Genomic DNA, 19,116 nt, shown 5'->3' on the forward strand with positions numbered 1-19,116 from the left:
TCGACTTAGCTCGTCGCCCTGATCAAGAATATATATACTTTATGGGGTCTGCCACACTTCCTTCTGCATGTTACATACATTTAACAAAACCATTATACCCTGATTTCCCATTGAAAATGGGTTTAGGGTATGGTGCTTGTGCTATTAGCATCCTCTACAGTTTGTAGTGGACGAAAGTATTTGGTGTAATTGTTACCAGAACTGTTGTCCGGTGAATTGTCTTTAGCGCGCTGCATTTTGCGTTTGGCAGGTGCATTAGCACCGCCAGTGAAGAAATTTCGTCGTTTTATGGTTCTGTTTTATCGTCACTATGTAAGAAAACTGATAAGGCGATCAATTTTTAACTGGTGATGATTAACTTCAGTTTTTAATAATTAAATAAATTCGGATTTTTTATTATTTTTTCACAATGAAAATTTTTGACGTCTGCCTTTGACAAGCAGTGTTAATATTATCATTAATGTTTTCCATATTTTAAGTTATGTTTTCTTTTTAAACTTTAAACTTTCAAGTTGCACAGTTTTTCATGCGCTTTTTTGCATACAGAGCAAGACTAATTTAGCTAACTTTATATGGAAAATAAAAAAAATGTTTAAAACTGAACACATTTTCATTTCCTGAACCCATTTTCAATGGGAAATCAGGGTATAATGGTTTTGTTGAAATGTATGTAACAGGCAGAAGGAGGCGTGGCAGACCCCACAAAGTATATATATTCTTGATCAGGGCGACGAGCTGAGTTGATTTGGCCCTGTCCGTCTGTCTGTCCGTCTGTCCGTATGTATGAACGCGTCGATTTCAGAAGATATAAGAGCTGGAGACTTCATATTTTTTTTTTAAATGTCCGTAATTACAGCGCGCATATCAAGTTTATCATTAAAAATCGATAACTCATCCCGATCTTTTTTTATCGATAAAAAACCTTATCGAAACCTAGTTATAAAATTATATCTTCTACACCTTTATTGCTAGAGTCTCCAAATTTTTAATGTATGCTTATATGCAATTTATACAATTTCGGTTTTTGTTAAAATTTACCCCCACCTCTAAATTCACCCCCTCACCCTCACTTTTGTAGAAAGCGTATTTCAAATACTAGAGACTTGTGCTTTGGCAATATCCATGTTATAATCATAATCTGAAGGTTTCATGAAGATCGTACGTCCATAAAAAAAGTTATTAAACAATTAAGTTCTCATAGTAAGCGCACACTGCAGCCCATGCGTGTTTATGCGTGGGTGCTTGTGTGTGTATGTGTTTGTGTATGTGTGTGTGTATGTGTGTGTGTATGTGTGTGTGTATGTGTGTGTGTATGTGTGTGTGTATGTGTATGCGTTTGTGTGTGTATGCGTGTGTGTCTGTGTATGTGTGTCTGTATGCGTGTGTGTGCGTTTGTGTGTGTATGCATGTGTAAGTGTATGTGTGTCGCAGTTCGCAGTTCGCAGTTCGTGTCGTGTTTCTTATGTAAGCTGAAAGACGCGAAAAATTATTGAAATATCTATTGCTCCAAGGGTTCAGGGGATCTCGTAGTCGAGTAGTCTCGACTAGAGCTTTCTTACTTGTTTTATATACAGTCGAGTGTCGATAATTCGAAATGGCAAGGGAACCGAATTTTTTACGAATCATAGAGGTTTTCAATTTACCGAGGTTTCCATTGTAAGCAATTTGCATTGCTGTTAATAGCGTACACTTAAACGGGTTTTGTTCTTCAATGCTGTTTAGCAAATTAATAACTATTTCCTTATGGTATAATGATTCAAAATCTTTTATAATGCCCATGTCCAGGGGCTGTAGCTTGGAAGTGGTGTTGGCTGGCAAAAACTCAATTTTTAAATGGCTAAGAGGAGGCGATCTATTATGGGCCGTGCAATCATCCATAAATAACAATATCATTCGGTTTTTAGCTGCCATGCTGTCATTTAATATCTGAAGCCATTTGTTAAATACATATATCTGTCGTCATCCAGGCCTTCTTATTGTGTCGATAATCCATTGGAAAGCAATGCAGACTTTCCAATTAGTAGCGGCTTAAGTTTATCGATGCCATCCATATTTACAGCAAACAATAATGTTATTCGTTCCTTACTGTGCTTACCACCATGACATTTTTCGTTTCTAAAGCAATATGTACGATCTGGCAAACATTTGTAAAATAGCCCTGTTTCATCTACATTATAAATGTCCTTAGCTTCGTAATCTTTTATCAGATCAAACAATTTTTCTTCCCACTCCAAACACACCTGTTGATTAACATCAGAACTTCCACCGCACTTTTTTTTTAAATGCAATGTTGTGTCGGTTTTTAAAACGATCCAACCAACTACTGCTGGCCTTAAAATCATTAACATTCAGTGATTTTACAAAAAACAATGCTTTTTCTTTTAAGATCTCTCCTTTTGTGGGGATATTCTTCTGTCGACATTCTGTAAGCCACAAGAGTAAAGACTGTAAGGTGGCCTATTTGCCCACCTTACATTATGGCCAGTGTTGGTAGAGGGGAGGTTGAAGCTGAAATATATTTTTAGTTTTGGTATGTTTTTGGTATATTTTGAAGTCGTCGATTTATATTTTTGGTTCATAGATAATGAGTTATGAAGTCATATTTCGGTAGAGAGTAAGTTAGGCTATAAGTAGAATAAGCATAAACAAAAAGTGCGTTCTGTTTAATCAAAATAAAACCGCAACAGTAAACTGATTCGTGAGTTAATAATTAACTCAACAAAGTGAAAACTTTATGTACCCAAGGTACTCAAAGAACAAAAACATTATCCACAAATTCAACGAAAATCGTAGAATCGAAAGTACAATTATGGAAGAAGAACTTCAAAATCTAAGAGGAGTCATACTCCAGCAAGAAGCAGCGCTAAATCAACTCCGACAACAACAACAACAACAACCAAACCAGTGGTTGTCGAACAAAGATATTATTCAGCAATTTCGCCAACTACGACAACTGGATGATCAACATGATGTGTTGGCCTTCATCAGATCCGTTGAATTCCTTATGACGCTATGCCAGGGAAACGAGCTGTTGATTCAATTCGGCACCAGCATCGTCGCCAACGAAAAGGTCTCGGGAGCAGCAGCAGACTACATCAGACAGTTGGGGATGGAACCAACTTGGGAGCAGATGAAGACGAAACTAATGGAGCAAATGCGGCCGAAGACGACTTACGAGGATGTGTTCGACAGATGCAGATTCATTAAAGTAAGTAGTTTAAGAGAACTGTTCTTAGAATTCGAAAAAGCAAAATGTGAAATAAATAAAATATACATGTTTGATGAACTAAAACCTACAATATATGAAAACGATAAAGTAGATAGAGATTTATTAAATATATTAATAAACAAAATAGACACCCCATTCAGAATTCATGTCGATCAAGGAATTTCTATGCATGCTCTACAAACAAAATATTCAAACATTAAAGCACTAGATGATCCCAGGGCTATATCACAGAGATATAGAAAAACAATTAACAACACTCACCAGAAGCAAAATAACGCTAACACTAATATTAACACAAGAACTAACACTAACACTAACACTAATACCAACACCACATACAACAGACCAAGTCAAAACGGCCAGCCCCCTAATAACAACAAGAATACTGGTCAAACAAATCAACAGCCAGATAACAGACCACAACTCAACCAAAATCCTAGACCAAATTATAACAACAGAAACAATGGCTCAAGACAAACAAGAATGTCTCATATGAGCGTTGATACCCAAAGGAACGATTCCACTCCTATGGAAATCGGAACTTTGGAAGAAAATCAGGCAGAAGAAGTAAATTTTGTGATACCTTGCCTAGGGCAAACCTACCCATAATAACGTGGACAATAGGAAAGGAGGAAATCAGATGCTTAGTCGACACTGGTGCAACGACAAGCATCTTAAAATCAAAAGTTCTTGAACACCAGTACCCAATAATTGAACTCACCAGACCTTGCTCTTACAAAACTCTTAACGGTGTTAATATTGTAAAATACGCCGTAACCACACCTTTCCCCAAAGAAATTCCCTACTTAGGAACACTTCAGTGGAAACTTATAGATTTCCCAAATGAAAATTTCTCAGCAATAATAGGGCAAAACTTTCTAAAAGCATTCAAAGCTCAAATAAATAATACTGAACGATACGTACAATTACTAGACAAGAAATTCTATTTTTTAGACTACGAATATCCAGAATCAATGCACAACGCTTGTGCTCTGCAACCTATAAACATAGATCATATACGAGACCGTCTCAACCTCGAACATTTAAATGACGAGGAATGAAAAGCGGTCGAAGCTCTACTTGCAGAATCCGACGATCTATTTTTTCGGGAGGGGGACATTTTGTCAGCAACAAACCAAATCTCCCACGAAATTATTACTACAGTGGATAGGCCCTTATATTCTAAAATATATAGATATCCCCAAATCCACGAAAAAGAAATAAATAGACAGATAAAAGAAATGCTTAAGCAGAATATTATAAAAGAAAGTAACTCCCCCTATAACAGCCCCTTATGGATTGTTGAGAAAAAACTCGATAACTCAGGGTCAAAAAAGTTCAGAATTGTCATCGATTACCGCAAATTGAATGAATTTACGGTCGACGACAGATTCCCAATTCCTAATCTTAATTCTTTGCTAGATAAACTGGGTAGATCACAATATTTTACAACCCTCGACTTGGCGAAAGGCTTTCATCAAATTCTCGTTAAAGAAGAGGACAGACCAAAGACAGCATTTTCAACACCGTCAGGTCACTACGAGTTCATCAGAATGCCGTTCGGTCTCAAAAATGCCCCATCGACATTCCAGAGACTTATGAACGAAGTCTTGAAAGACTATATTGGCGAAAATTTTGTCGTCTACATGGACGACATACTAATCTTCAGCACATCCCTTCAAGAACATATGACCACATTAAGAAAAATATTCAAAACTTTAAAAGATGCCAATTTAAAAATTCAAGTAGATAAATGTGACTTTCTAAAGAAAGAAACGCAATTCCTTGGTCATATCTTGACCACTCACGGCATCAAACCAAACCCAAATAAAGTAAGCATTATTCAGAACTTAAAATTACCCCGAACTACAAAGCAGATTAAGTCGTTCCTAGGAATGACAGGGTTTTATAGAAAATTCGTTAAAGATTATGCAAAAATAGCATTCCCTATGTCAAGATATCTGAAGAAAAACATGACAATCAACACCGACGACCGACGACTACATAGCAGCATTTGAAAAGTTGAAAACATTAGTTACAAATAGTCCAGTCCTACGATACCCAAATTTTTCAAAAAAGTTCACTATCACTACAGATGCAAGCAATTTCGCGGTGGGAGCAGTCCTTTCTCAGGAAAGTCACCCAATTGCATACGCATCCCGAACGTTAAATCAGCACGAATGTAACTATTCAACCATAGAGAAAGAGCTCTTAGCCATAGTGTGGGCCGTAAAATACTTTCGACCATATGTTTATGGTAGAGAATTCAACCTCGAGAGCGATCACCAACCATTAAAATGGCTGATGGCTAAATATACAGGCAAAGACATAAGCCCAAGATTGCAGAGATGGCTCATCAGTCTGGGAGAGTACAACTTCCACATAGAATATATAAAAGGGAAATGTAATAACATCGCTGACTTTTTGAGTAGAATTAGAGAGGACGAAATAAACCTAATGGAAGTTGAGTCCACGAACGATGAAGACAATAGATCCCTAGCAGTTCAAACGATTCATTCTAAAGAAGAGGATCAGGGTTTCGACATGTCTATACTAGAAACAGCAGTTAACAGATTCAATGTACAGCTAATTTTCACAGAAAAGAAACTCGAAACCACCGTACAGGTGTTCGACAAAAAGAGAATTTACATTAGCAAGAAAGACATAGAAGACAACCAAGCAATAAACATCCTCCGACGAGAAATAACAACGGGAAAAATAGGAGTTTATTCACACCTGACCATGAGTTCTACCAATTACAAAAAATAATAGCGAAGGAATACACTTCCAACCCAAAAGTAAAATTTGTAAAGTGCACTAGGTTCGTTAGGGATATCGAGTCGGAAGATGAACTGCATACCCAAATAGCCTTATTTCACAAAAACGAGAGTGGCCATTGCGGGATAGTTGCCACTTATCAGAAGCTTAAACCCGAAATATACCACCCTAACCTTAAGACCCATATCCATAGAATAATCAATAACTGTGACGTTTGTAGTGGTGGGAAATACGATAGAAATCCTATAAAGAACAACTTTTATCTTACAGAAACACCAAGAACTTGCAATGAGATAGTACACGTAGATACATACGTTAACTCAAAACAATCCTTTATATTATTCATCGACAAATTCTCAAAACACGCCACTTGCTTCCCACTTAACGACAGAAATAGCGTCACAATCGTAGAACACATTCAACAATTCTTGTCAATAAAAGGGAAGGTCCATAAATTTGTCTTCGACAACGAATTTAATAGTCTTAATGTCAGAGAATTTCTAGAAAAGGAAGGTATAGAATACCATACAACTAAACCAAACAGTCACTCTGGCAATAGCGACGTCGAAAGACTTAATAACACACTAACAGAAAAAATTCGCACACTAAACATAGAAGAGAAAGGACCAATAATCGAACAAATGGCTAGAGCTGTATACTTTTACAATAACATATACCACACCACCACGAAATCCACACCATTCGAAGTACAGAATCACAAAGTAGATCACTTGAAATTGTACGAAAAAATGTCAGCAGGAAAATCTAGAAAAATAGCAAAACTAAATTATAAAAGGGAAACCTATATAAATATATAGACTATAAAAACCTAAGACATAAAGAAGAACCCAAATTCAGAAAAGCTAATTTACAAAATATCCATACAACAAATGTTAAAAGACCTACCAAATTTCCAGGTAATAATAACAATCGCCATCATTTTCCTGTTGCCAACACTGTCGACAGCAATGATCAATATAACCCCAATCCTGGCTGAAAACGGTTTCGTATCACTAGGGGAGAGCACAGTGGAACTGGTAAACAATTCTAAAATGGTTCTACATATAATAAATACGCAAGAAAACATAATACAGAACAATACAAAAATCTTAGTTAAGCAAAACAGACATAGGTTGGACGCAGAAATAGAAACCATAAGAATTAAAATAAGATCAAGAACCCCAAACCCACTAACAAGACAAAAACGCGGTCTCCTTAACGTTATAGGGAAAACTCAGAAGTGGCTCACCGGCCTCATGGACGATGACGATAGGGAAATTATTATGAATCATCTCCTTAACAATCAAGAAAACGAACACAATATAATAAAAAACATTAACGAACAAGTAAAAATAAACAATGACCTTCAGAAATCCATTAACACCTTAAAAGAAGTAATACTAGACGATGGGGAAAAAATAACCAACACTCTTAACAGCATAGAAACATTCAATAATATAATCAAAACTGAGATTATGTATCACGACCAATTACTAAAACTTAAATTTTTGCACGATAAAGTCGACACCTTCTTAGACATAATAGCGTCAGCTATATACAACCTCTTTCATCCTTCTATACTAACAAACGAAGAATTGACACTCTACAACATAGACTTCTACAACATTAAATTAATCCGCATGGGTGTCATGACTCACGAAAATAACATAATCATTGCAATTAAAATACCAACTAACATCATAACAACCACAATATTTCTGATAACCCCACTAACAAACCAGAAAAATAAAAGAATCGATATGAGTCCCGAAAGAGTGGTAAAAATAGAAAACAAAACTTACACATACGAAGAACACAAAACAATAAATGAACTAAAATTAAGTTCTAACTGTATCATTAGGAATAATTGTAGAATGATAGAAGACATAGAGTTTAAGATGCAATTAATAAATGAAGGCACATTACTAATAAGCAACGCAGAAAATAAGATAATTCAATATAATTGTAATGAATCCACCAATAATGAAATATTAAAAGGTAACTTCCTCGTAGAATTTACAAATTGTACAATCTTCATTGACCAAACTTACTATAAAAATAATCAAGAAATATACATACAATCGTTCTCTGATGATGGAGAAGAAGAAAATTCATTTAACTTTACAGAAAAACAAACATTCAAAGAAATCATATTAGAAGAAATAAAAAAAAGAAATCAGAGCACAAACAATAATTTCCAATAGCTTTGGCATAACATCAATTGCTCTTGTACTCCTCTTCATAGGAATATATAACTATACGAAATGTAAAAGAGGAATCCAGGAGAATCCCTCATCAAAAGGGGGAGGGATTCTCCAATGCAACCAAATACGCTCATGCAAATTGCACAACCAATTGCACTTGTGCATGGGAATGACAATAATGACCAGCTCAGCATAATCATGCAGATATATTTAAAAAGAGATCAAATTACCAAAGCATTAACAACGTAAGCGTCTTCGCCGCTTCCGTTGTAAATGCCCAGCTAGCAACAACAAATGTAAGCAACGTATATATAAAACAAAACAACATATATATATATATACATATATAAACAGGCATTTGCATATGCCAAGAAATACTTTACAGTTAGTCTTAAGATTCATTCCGAACAAAACAGAAGTTCTTATTATAAATAAAGCAAGAATTATAATATCTAAAGATATTAAGTGTGTTTTTTATTGAACTATCACTTAACGTATATAAACATCTAAAGACCGTTTTGTTTCAGTGATTAACAGTTTAATTGTGCTTGTGTATCTAAAGATATATAAAGTATAGTGCAAAACTATAACTGGCGCAGCCGAGTCCGAACAAGTGCGTTCTGTTTAACCGAAGTTAATCCGCATAAACAAAAAGTGCGTTCTGTTTAATCAAAATAAAACCGCAACAGTAAACTGATTCGTGAGTTAACAATTAACTCAACAAAGTGAAAACTTTATGTACCCAAGGTACTCAAAGAACAAAAACATTATCCACAAATTCAACGAAAATCGTAGAATCGAAAGTACAATTATGGAAGAAGAACTTCAAAATCTAAGAGGAGTCATACTCCAGCAAGAAGCAGCGCTAAATCAACTCCGACAACAACAACAACAACAACCAAAGATATTATTCAGCAATTTCGCCAACTACGACAACTGGATGATCAACATGATGTGTTGGCCTTCATCAGATCCGTTGAATTCCTTATGACGCTATGCCAGGGAAACGAGCTGTTGATTCAATTCGGCACCAGCATCGTCGCCAACGAAAAGGTCTCGGGAGCAGCAGCAGACTACATCAGACAGTTGGGGATGGAACCAACTTGGGAGCAGATGAAGACGAAACTAATGGAGCAAATGCGGCCGAAGACGACTTACGAGGATGTGTTCGACAGATGCAGATTCATTAAAGTAAGTAGTTTAAGAGAACTGTTCTTAGAATTCGAAAAATAAAATATACATGTGAAATAAATAAAATATACATGTTTGATGAACTAAAACCTACAATATATGAAAACGATAAAGTAGATAGAGATTTATTAAATATATTAATAAACAAAATAGACACCCCATTCAGAATTCATGTCGATCAAGGAATTTCTATGCATGCTCTACAAACAAAATATTCAAACATTAAAGCACTAGATGATCCCAGGGCTATAGCACAGAGATATAGAAAAACAATTAACAACATTCACCAGAAGCAAAATAACGCTAATACTAATTTTAACACAAGAACTAACACTAACACTAACACTGATACCAACACCACATACAACAGACCAAGTCAAAACGGCCAGCCCCCTAATAGCAACAAGAATACTGGTCAAACAAATCAACAGCCAGATAACAGACCACAACTCAACCAAAATCCTAGACCAAATTATAACAACAGAAACAATGGCTCAAGACAAACAAGAATGTCTCATATGAGCGTTGATACCCAAAGGAACGATTCCACTCCTATGGAAATCGGAACTTTGGAAGAAAATCAGGCAGAAGAAGTAAATTTTGTGATACCTTGCCTAGGGCAAACCTACCCATAATAACGTGGACAATAGGAAAGGAGGAAATCAGATGCTTAGTCGACACTGGTGCAACGACAAGCATCTTAAAATCAAAAGTTCTTGAACACCAGTACCCAATAATTGAACTCACCAGACCTTGCTCTTACAAAACTCTTAACGGTGTTAATATTGTAAAATACGCCGTAACCACACCTTTCCCCAAAGAAATTCCCTACTTAGGAACACTTCAGTGGAAACTTATAGATTTCCCAAATGAAAATTTCTCAGCAATAATAGGGCAAAACTTTCTAAAAGCATTCAAAGCTCAAATAAATAATACTGAACGATACGTACAATTACTAGACAAGAAATTCTATTTTTTAGACTACGAATATCCAGAATCAATGCACAACGCTTGTGCTCTGCAACCTATAAACATAGATCATATACGAGACCGTCTCAACCTCGAACATTTAAATGACGAGGAATGAAAAGCGGTCGAAGCTCTACTTGCAGAATCCGACGATCTATTTTTTCGGGAGGGGGACGTTTTGTCAGCAACAAACCAAATCTCCCACGAAATTATTATACAGTGGATAGGCCCTTATATTCTAAAATATATAGATATCCCCAAATCCACGAAAAAGAAATAAATAGACAGATAAAAGAAATGCTTAAGCAGAATATTATAAAAGAAAGTAACTCCCCCTATAACAGCCCCTTATGGATTGTTGAGAAAAAACTCGATAACTCAGGGTCAAAAAAGTTCAGAATTGTCATCGATTACCGCAAATTGAATGAATTTACGGTCGACGACAGATTCCCAATTCCTAATCTTAATTCTTTGCTAGATAAACTGGGTAGATCACAATATTTTACAACCCTCGACTTGGCGAAAGGCTTTCATCAAATTCTCGTTAAAGAAGAGGACAGACCAAAGACAGCATTTTCAACACCGTCAGGTCACTACGAGTTCATCAGAATGCCGTTCGGTCTCAAAAATGCCCCATCGACATTCCAGAGACTTATGAACGAAGTCTTGAAAGACTATATTGGCGAAAATTTTGTCGTCTACATGGACGACATACTAATCTTCAGCACATCCCTTCAAGAACATATGACCACATTAAGAAAAATATTCAAAACTTTAAAAGATGCCAATTTAAAAATTCAAGTAGATAAATGTGACTTTCTAAAGAAAGAAACGCAATTCCTTGGTCATATCTTGACCACTCACGGCATCAAACCAAACCCAAATAAAGTAAACATTATTCAGAACTTAAAATTACCCCGAACTACAAAGCAGATTAAGTCGTTCCTAGGAATGACAGGGTTTTATAGAAAATTCGTTAAAGATTATGCAAAAATAGCATTCCCTATGTCAAGATATCTGAAGAAAAACATGACAATCAACACCGACGACCCAAGCTACATAGCAGCATTTGAAAAGTTGAAAACATTAGTTACAAATAGTCCAGTCCTACGATACCCAAATTTTTCAAAAAAGTTCACTATCACTACAGATGCAAGCAATTTCGCGGTGGGAGCAGTCCTTTCTCAGGAAAGTCACCCAATTGCATACGCATCCCGAACGTTAAATCAGCACGAATGTAACTATTCAACCATAGAGAAAGAGCTCTTAGCCATAGTGTGGGCCGTAAAATACTTTCGACCATATGTTTATGGTAGAGAATTCAACCTCGAGAGCGATCACCAACCATTAAAATGGCTGATGGCTAAATATACAGGCAAAGACATAAGCCCAAGATTGCAGAGATGGCTCATCAGTCTGGGAGAGTACAACTTCCACATAGAATATATAAAAGGGAAATGTAATAACATCGCTGACTTTTTGAGTAGAATTAGAGAGGACGAAATAAACCTAATGGAAGTTGAGTCCACGAACGATGAAGACAATAGATCCCTAGCAGCTCAAACGATTCATTCTAAAGAAGAGGATCAGGGTTTCGACATGTCTATACTAGAAACAGCAGTTAACAGATTCAATGTACAGCTAATTTTCACAGAAAAGAAACTCGAAACCACCGTACAGGTGTTCGACAAAAAGAGAATTTACATTAGCAAGAAAGACATAGAAGACAACCAAGCAATAAACATCCTCCGACGAGAAATAACAACGGGAAAAATAGGAGTTTATTCACACCTAAGTGACCATGAGTTCTACCAATTACAAAAAATAATAGCGAAGGAATACACTTCCAACCCAAAAGTAAAATTTGTAAAGTGCACTAGGCTCGTTAGGGATATCGAGTCGGAAGATGAACTGCATACCCAAATAGCCTTATTTCACAAAAACGAGAGTGGCCATTGCGGGATAGTTGCCACTTATCAGAAGCTTAAACCCGAAATATACCACCCTAACCTTAAGACCCATATCCATAGAATAATCAATAACTGTGACGTTTGTAGTGGTGGGAAATACGATAGAAATCCTATAAAGAACAACTTTTATCTTACAGAAACACCAAGAACTTGCAATGAGATAGTACACGTAGATACATACGTTAACTCAAAACAATCCTTTATATTATTCATCGACAAATTCTCAAAACACGCCACTTGCTTCCCACTTAACGACAGAAATAGCGTCACAATCGTAGAACACATTCAACAATTCTTGTCAATAAAAGGGAAGGTCCATAAATTTGACTTCGACAACGAATTTAATAGTCTTAATGTCAGAGAATTTCTAGAAAAGGAAGGTATAGAATACCATACAACTAAACCAAACAGTCACTCTGGCAATAGCGACGTCGAAAGACTTAATAACACACTAACAGAAAAAATTCGCACACTAAACATAGAAGAGAAAGGACCAATAATCGAACAAATGGCTAGAGCTGTATACTTTTACAATAACATATACCACACCACCACGAAATCCACACCATTCGAAGTACAGAATCACAAAGTAGATCACTTGAAATTGTACGAAAAAATGTCAGCAGAAAAATCTAGAAAAATAGCAAAACTAAATTATAAAAGGGAAACCTATATAAATATATAGACTATAAAAACCTAAGACATAAAGAAGAACCCAAATTCAGAAAAGCTAATTTACAAAATATCCATACAACAAATGTTAAAAGACCTACCAAATTTCCAGGTAATAATAACAATCGTCATCATTTTCCTGTTGCCAACACTGTCGACAGCAATGATCAATATAACCCCAATCCTGGCTGAAAACGGTTTCGTATCACTAGGGGAGAGCACAGTGGAACTGGTAAACAATTCTAAAATGGTTCTACATATAATAAATACGCAAGAAAACATAATACAGAACAATACAAAAATCTTAGTTAAGCAAAACAGACATAGGTTGGACGCAGAAATAGAAACCATAAGAATTAAAATAAGATCAAGAACCCCAAACCCACTAACAAGACAAAAACGCGGTCTCCTTAACGTTATAGGGAAAACTCAGAAGTGGCTCACCGGCCTCATGGACGATGACGATAGGGAAATTATTATGAATCATCTCCTTAACAATCAAGAAAACGAACACAATATAATAAAAAACATTAACGAACAAGTAAAAATAAACAATGACCTTCAGAAATCCATTAACACCTTAAAAGAAGTAATACTAGACGGTAGGGAAAAAATAACCAACACTCTTAACAGCATAGAAACATTCAATAATATAATCAAAACTGAGATTATGTATCACGACCAATTACTAAAACTTAAATTTTTGCACGATAAAGTCGACACCTTCTTAGACATAATAGCGTCAGCTATATACAACCTCTTTCATCCTTCTATACTAACAAACGAAGAATTGACACTCTACAACATAGACTTCTACAACATTAAATTAATCCGCATGGGTGTCATGACTCACGAAAATAACATAATCATTGCAATTAAAATACCAACTAACATCATAACAACCACAATATTTCTGATAACCCCACTAACAAACCAGAAAAATAAAAGAATCGATATGAGTCCCGAAAGAGTGGTAAAAATAGAAAACAAAACTTACACATACGAAGAACACAAAACAATAAATGAACTAAAATTAAGTTCTAACTGTATCATTAGGAATAATTGTAGAATGATAGAAGACATAGAGTTTAAGATGCAATTAATAAATGAAGGCACATTACTAATAAGCAACGCAGAAAATAAGATAATTCAATATAATTGTAATGAATCCACCAATAATGAAATATTAAAAGGTAACTTCCTCGTAGAATTTACAAATTGTACAATCTTCATTGACCAAACTTACTATAAAAATATTCAAGAAATATACATACAATCGTTCTCTGATGATGGAGAAGAAGAAAATTCATTTAACTTTACAGAAAAACAAACATTCAAAGAAATCTTCGTCTTCGCCGCTTCCGTTGTAAATGCCCAGCTAGCAACAACAAATGTAAGCAACGTATATATAAAACAAAACAACATATATATATATATATATATATATATATAAACAGGCATAAAGCAAGAATTATAATATCTAAAGATATTAAGTGTGTTTTTTATTGAACTATCACTTAACGTATATAAACATCTAAAGACCGTTTTGTTTCAGTGATTAACAGTTTTATTGTGCTTGTGTATCTAAAGATATATAAAGTATAGTGCAAAACTATAACTGGCGCAGCCGAGTCCGAACAAGTGCGTTCTGTTTAACCGAAGTTAATCCGCATAAACAAAAAATGCGTTCTATTTAATCAAAATAAAACCGCAACAGTAAACTGATTCGTGAGTTAACAATTAACTCAACAAAGTGAAAACTTTATGTACCCAAGGTACTCAAAGAACAAAAACATTATCCACAAATTCAACGAAAATCGTAGAATCGAAAGTACAATTATGGAAGAAGAACTTCAAAATCTAAGAGGAGTCATACTCCAGCAAGAAGCAGCGCTAAATCAACTCCGACAACAACAACAACAACAACCAAACCAGTGGTTGTCGAACAAAGATATTATTCAGCAATTTCGCCAACTACGACAACTGGATGATCAACATGATGTGTTGGCCTTCATCAGATCCGTTGAATTCCTTATGACGCTATGACAGGGAAACGAGCTGTTGATTCAATTCGACACCAGCATCGTCGCCAACGAAAAGGTCTCGGGAGCAGCAGCAGACTACATCAGACAGTTGGGGATGGAAACAACTTGGGAGCAGATGAAGACGAAACTAATGGAGCAAATGCGGCCGAAGACGACTTACGAGGATGTGTTCGACAGATGCAGATTCATTAAAGTAAGTAGTTTAAGAGAACTGTTCTTAGAATTCGAAAAATAAAATATACATGTGAAATAAATAAAATATACATGTTTGATGAACTAAAACCTACAATATATGAAAACGATAAAGTAGATAGAGATTTATTAAATATATTAATAAACAAAATAGACACCCCATTCAGAATTCATGTCGATCAAGGAATTTCTATGCATGCTCTACAAACAAAATATTCAAACATTAAAGCACTAGATGATCCCAGGGCTATAGCACAGAGATATAGAAAAACAATTAACAACATTCACCAGAAGCAAAATAACGCTAATACTAATTTTAACACAAGAACTAACACTAACACTAACACTGATACCAACACCACATACAACAGACCAAGTCAAAACGGCCAGCCCCCTAATAGCAACAAGAATACTGGTCAAACAAATCAACAGCCAGATAACAGACCACAACTCAACCAAAATCCTAGACCAAATTATAACAACAGAAACAATGGCTCAAGACAAACAAGAATGTCTCATATGAGCGTTGATACCCAAAGGAACGATTCCACTCCTATGGAAATCGGAACTTTGGAAGAAAATCAGGCAGAAGAAGTAAATTTTGTGATACCTTGCCTAGGGCAAACCTACCCATAATAACGTGGACAATAGGAAAGGAGGAAATCAGATGCTTAGTCGACACTGGTGCAACGACAAGCATCTACTTAGGAACACTTCAGTGGAAACTTATAGATTTCCCAAATGAAAATTTCTCAGCAATAATAGGGCAAAACTTTCTAAAAGCATTCAAAGCTCAAATAAATAATACTGAACGATACGTACAATTACTAGACAAGAAATTCTATTTTTTAGACTACGAATATCCAGAATCAATGCACAACGCTTGTGCTCTGCAACCTATAAACATAGATCATATACGAGACCGTCTCAACCTCGAACATTTAAATGACGAGGAATGAAAAGCGGTCGAAGCTCTACTTGCAGAATCCGACGATCTATTTTTTCGGGAGGGGGACGTTTTGTCAGCAACAAACCAAATCTCCCACGAAATTATTACTACAGTGGATAGGCCCTTATATTCTAAAATATATAGATATCCCCAAATCCACGAAAAAGAAATAAATAGACAGATAAAAGAAATGCTTAAGCAGAATATTATAAAAGAAAGTAACTCCCTCTATAACAGCCCCTTATGGATTGTTGAGAAAAAACTCGATAACTCAGGGTCAAAAAAGTTCAGAATTGTCATCGATTACCGCAAATTGAATGAATTTACGGTCGACGACAGATTCCCAATTCCTAATCTTAATTCTTTGCTAGATAAACTGGGTAGATCACAATATTTTACAACCCTCGACTTGGCGAAAGGCTTTCATCAAATTCTCGTTAAAGAAGAGGACAAACCAAAGACAGCATTTTCAACACCGTCAGGTCACTACGAGTTCATCAGAATGCCGTTCGGTCTCAAAAATGCCCCATCGACATTCCAGAGACTTATGAACGAAGTCTTGAAAGACTATATTGGCGAAAATTTTGTCGTCTACATGGACGACATACTAATCTTCAGCACATCCCTTCAAGAACATATGACCACATTAAGAAAAATATTCAAAACTTTAAAAGATGCAAATTTAAAAATTCAAGTAGATAAATGTGACTTTCTAAAGAAAGAAACGCAATTCCTTGGTCATATCTTGACCACTCACGGCATCAAACCAAACCCAAATAAAGTAAACATTATTCAGAACTTAAAATTACCCCGAACTACAAAGCAGATTAAGTCGTTCCTAGGAATGACAGGGTTTTATAGAAAATTCGTTAAAGATTATGCAAAAATAGCATTCCCTATGTCAAGATATCTGAAGAAAAACATGACAATCAACACCGACGACCCAAGCTACATAGCAGCATTTGAAAAGTTGAAAACATTAGTTACAAATAGTCCAGTCCTACGATACCCAAATTTTTCAAAAAAGTTCACTATCACTACAGATGCAAGCAATTTCGCGGTGGGAGCAGTCCTTTCTCAGGAAAGTCACCCAATTGCATACGCATCCCGAACGTTAAATCAGCACGAATGTAACTATTCAACCATAGAGAAAGAGCTCTTAGCCATAGTGTGGGCCGTAAAATACTTTCGACCATATGTTTATGGTAGAGAATTCAACCTCGAGAGCGATCACCAACCATTAAAATGGCTGATGGCTAAATATACAGGCAAAGACATAAGCCCAAGATTGCAGAGATGGCTCATCAGTCTGGGAGAGTACAACTTCCACATAGAATATATAAAAGGGAAATGTAATAACATCGCTGACTTTTTGAGTAGAATTAGAGAGGACGAAATAAACCTAATGGAAGTTGAGTCCACGAACGATGAAGACAATAGATCCCTAGCAGCTCAAACGATTTGTAATGGTCGTAGCAGAGTTATTGTACCTAAATAATTGCAGTGCATATCATTCGCGACAAATGTGTTGCCTGCACTGCAATGACCGCTGAGCGGCCCAAAAGCGAGCCTCGAGAGCGAGCTTTTGAGAGAAACTCTCAAAGCTTTGGGACTCAGCGGGCGAATTGCACCTATCTTCGCGTCTCACTTTCCAAGAAGAGGAAGAGAGGAGACTGGAATGTGGGACTATAAAAAGAGCCACATGGGTCAAATAGTTCTTTTCCGGCACCACGAGATCATCAAGTCAGTTTGGTTGTGCTTAAAATTTAAAGTAAAACAAGTAAGAAAGCTCCAGTCGAGACTGCTCGACTAGGAGATACCCTGAACCCTCCAAGCTGATATTCTAATCATTCTGCACTTCTTTTATGCACACATACATACACATGCATCCACACGCACGCATAAGCCTGCGCTCTGCTAACTGCGCAGTAAGCAGCGACTGCGCTTGGGCTGCGCTGCAGTGTGGTCAATATTATGAGAATTTATTTGTTAAATAATTTCTTTTGTAGACATACGATCTTAATGAAACTTTTAGAGCGTAATCACATGGTGAATATGTGTGTATATTCCAAAGCCCAAGTCTCTAGTATTTGAAATACGCTTTTTACAAAAGTGTGGGTGAGGGGGTGAATTTAAGGGTGGGAGGTAAATTTTAACAAAAACCGAAATTGGATAAATTGCATATAAGCATATATTAAAAATTTGGAGACTCTAGCAATAAAGGTGTAGAAGATATAATTTTATAACCGGTTTTCGATAAGGTTTTTTATCGATAAAAAAAGATCGGGATGAGTTATCGATTTTTAATGATAAACTTGATATGCGCGCTGTAATTACGGACATTTTAAAAAAAATTTGAAGTCTCTAGCTGTTATATCTTCTGAAATCGACGCGTTCATACATACGGACGGACGGACGGACGGACGGACGGACGGACGGACGGACAGACAGACGGACAGGGCCAAATCAACTCAGCTCGTCGCCCTGATCAAGAATATATATACTTTGTGGGGTCTGCCACGCCTCCTTCTGCCTGTTACATACTTTTAACAAAACCATTATACCCTGATTTCCCATTTTCAATGGGTTCAGGGTATAAAAAAATTTTGACAAAATAAAAACTCCCAAACCCAATAATTAAGAAAGTGAAAGCGATCGCGTTTGATTTTTTTGGCATTGAATTGCATTGAATTTGCAGCGCGCAGCTGCCCGTCTCAAAATATATGTTAAACATATATATATTTATTTATATATATACATATATATAATTATCAGGTACGTGAAAAAGAGTGTTCAGGAAAAAAAAAATCATGTATTTAGGAAAGATTTTCCATTTTTTCAGTGGACTTTTGTCCATTTTTTTTCCCTTATTAGATACCCTAACTTCACGCCAGCAAGGGTCACCTTGAAGCGGAAG

General features: G+C 36.0%; 1 long non-coding RNA gene across 1 annotated transcript; it reads left to right on the forward strand.

Annotated features, from left to right (window-relative positions):
- Positions 1 to 77: 77 nt before the first annotated feature.
- On the forward strand, positions 78 to 16,771 carry LOC149268171 (uncharacterized). Its single transcript, XR_016271187.1, has 2 exons — positions 78 to 3,208; positions 6,925 to 16,771. It is a non-coding gene; the product is annotated as an uncharacterized LOC149268171 (long non-coding RNA).
- Positions 16,772 to 19,116: the final 2,345 nt, after the last annotated feature.

The sequence above is a fragment of the Drosophila arizonae genome, chromosome X (assembly GCF_054131065.1).
Source record: "Drosophila arizonae isolate 15081-1271.41 chromosome X, UAZ_ARI_1.0, whole genome shotgun sequence".
Taxonomy (NCBI): Eukaryota; Metazoa; Arthropoda; class Insecta; order Diptera; family Drosophilidae; genus Drosophila; species Drosophila arizonae.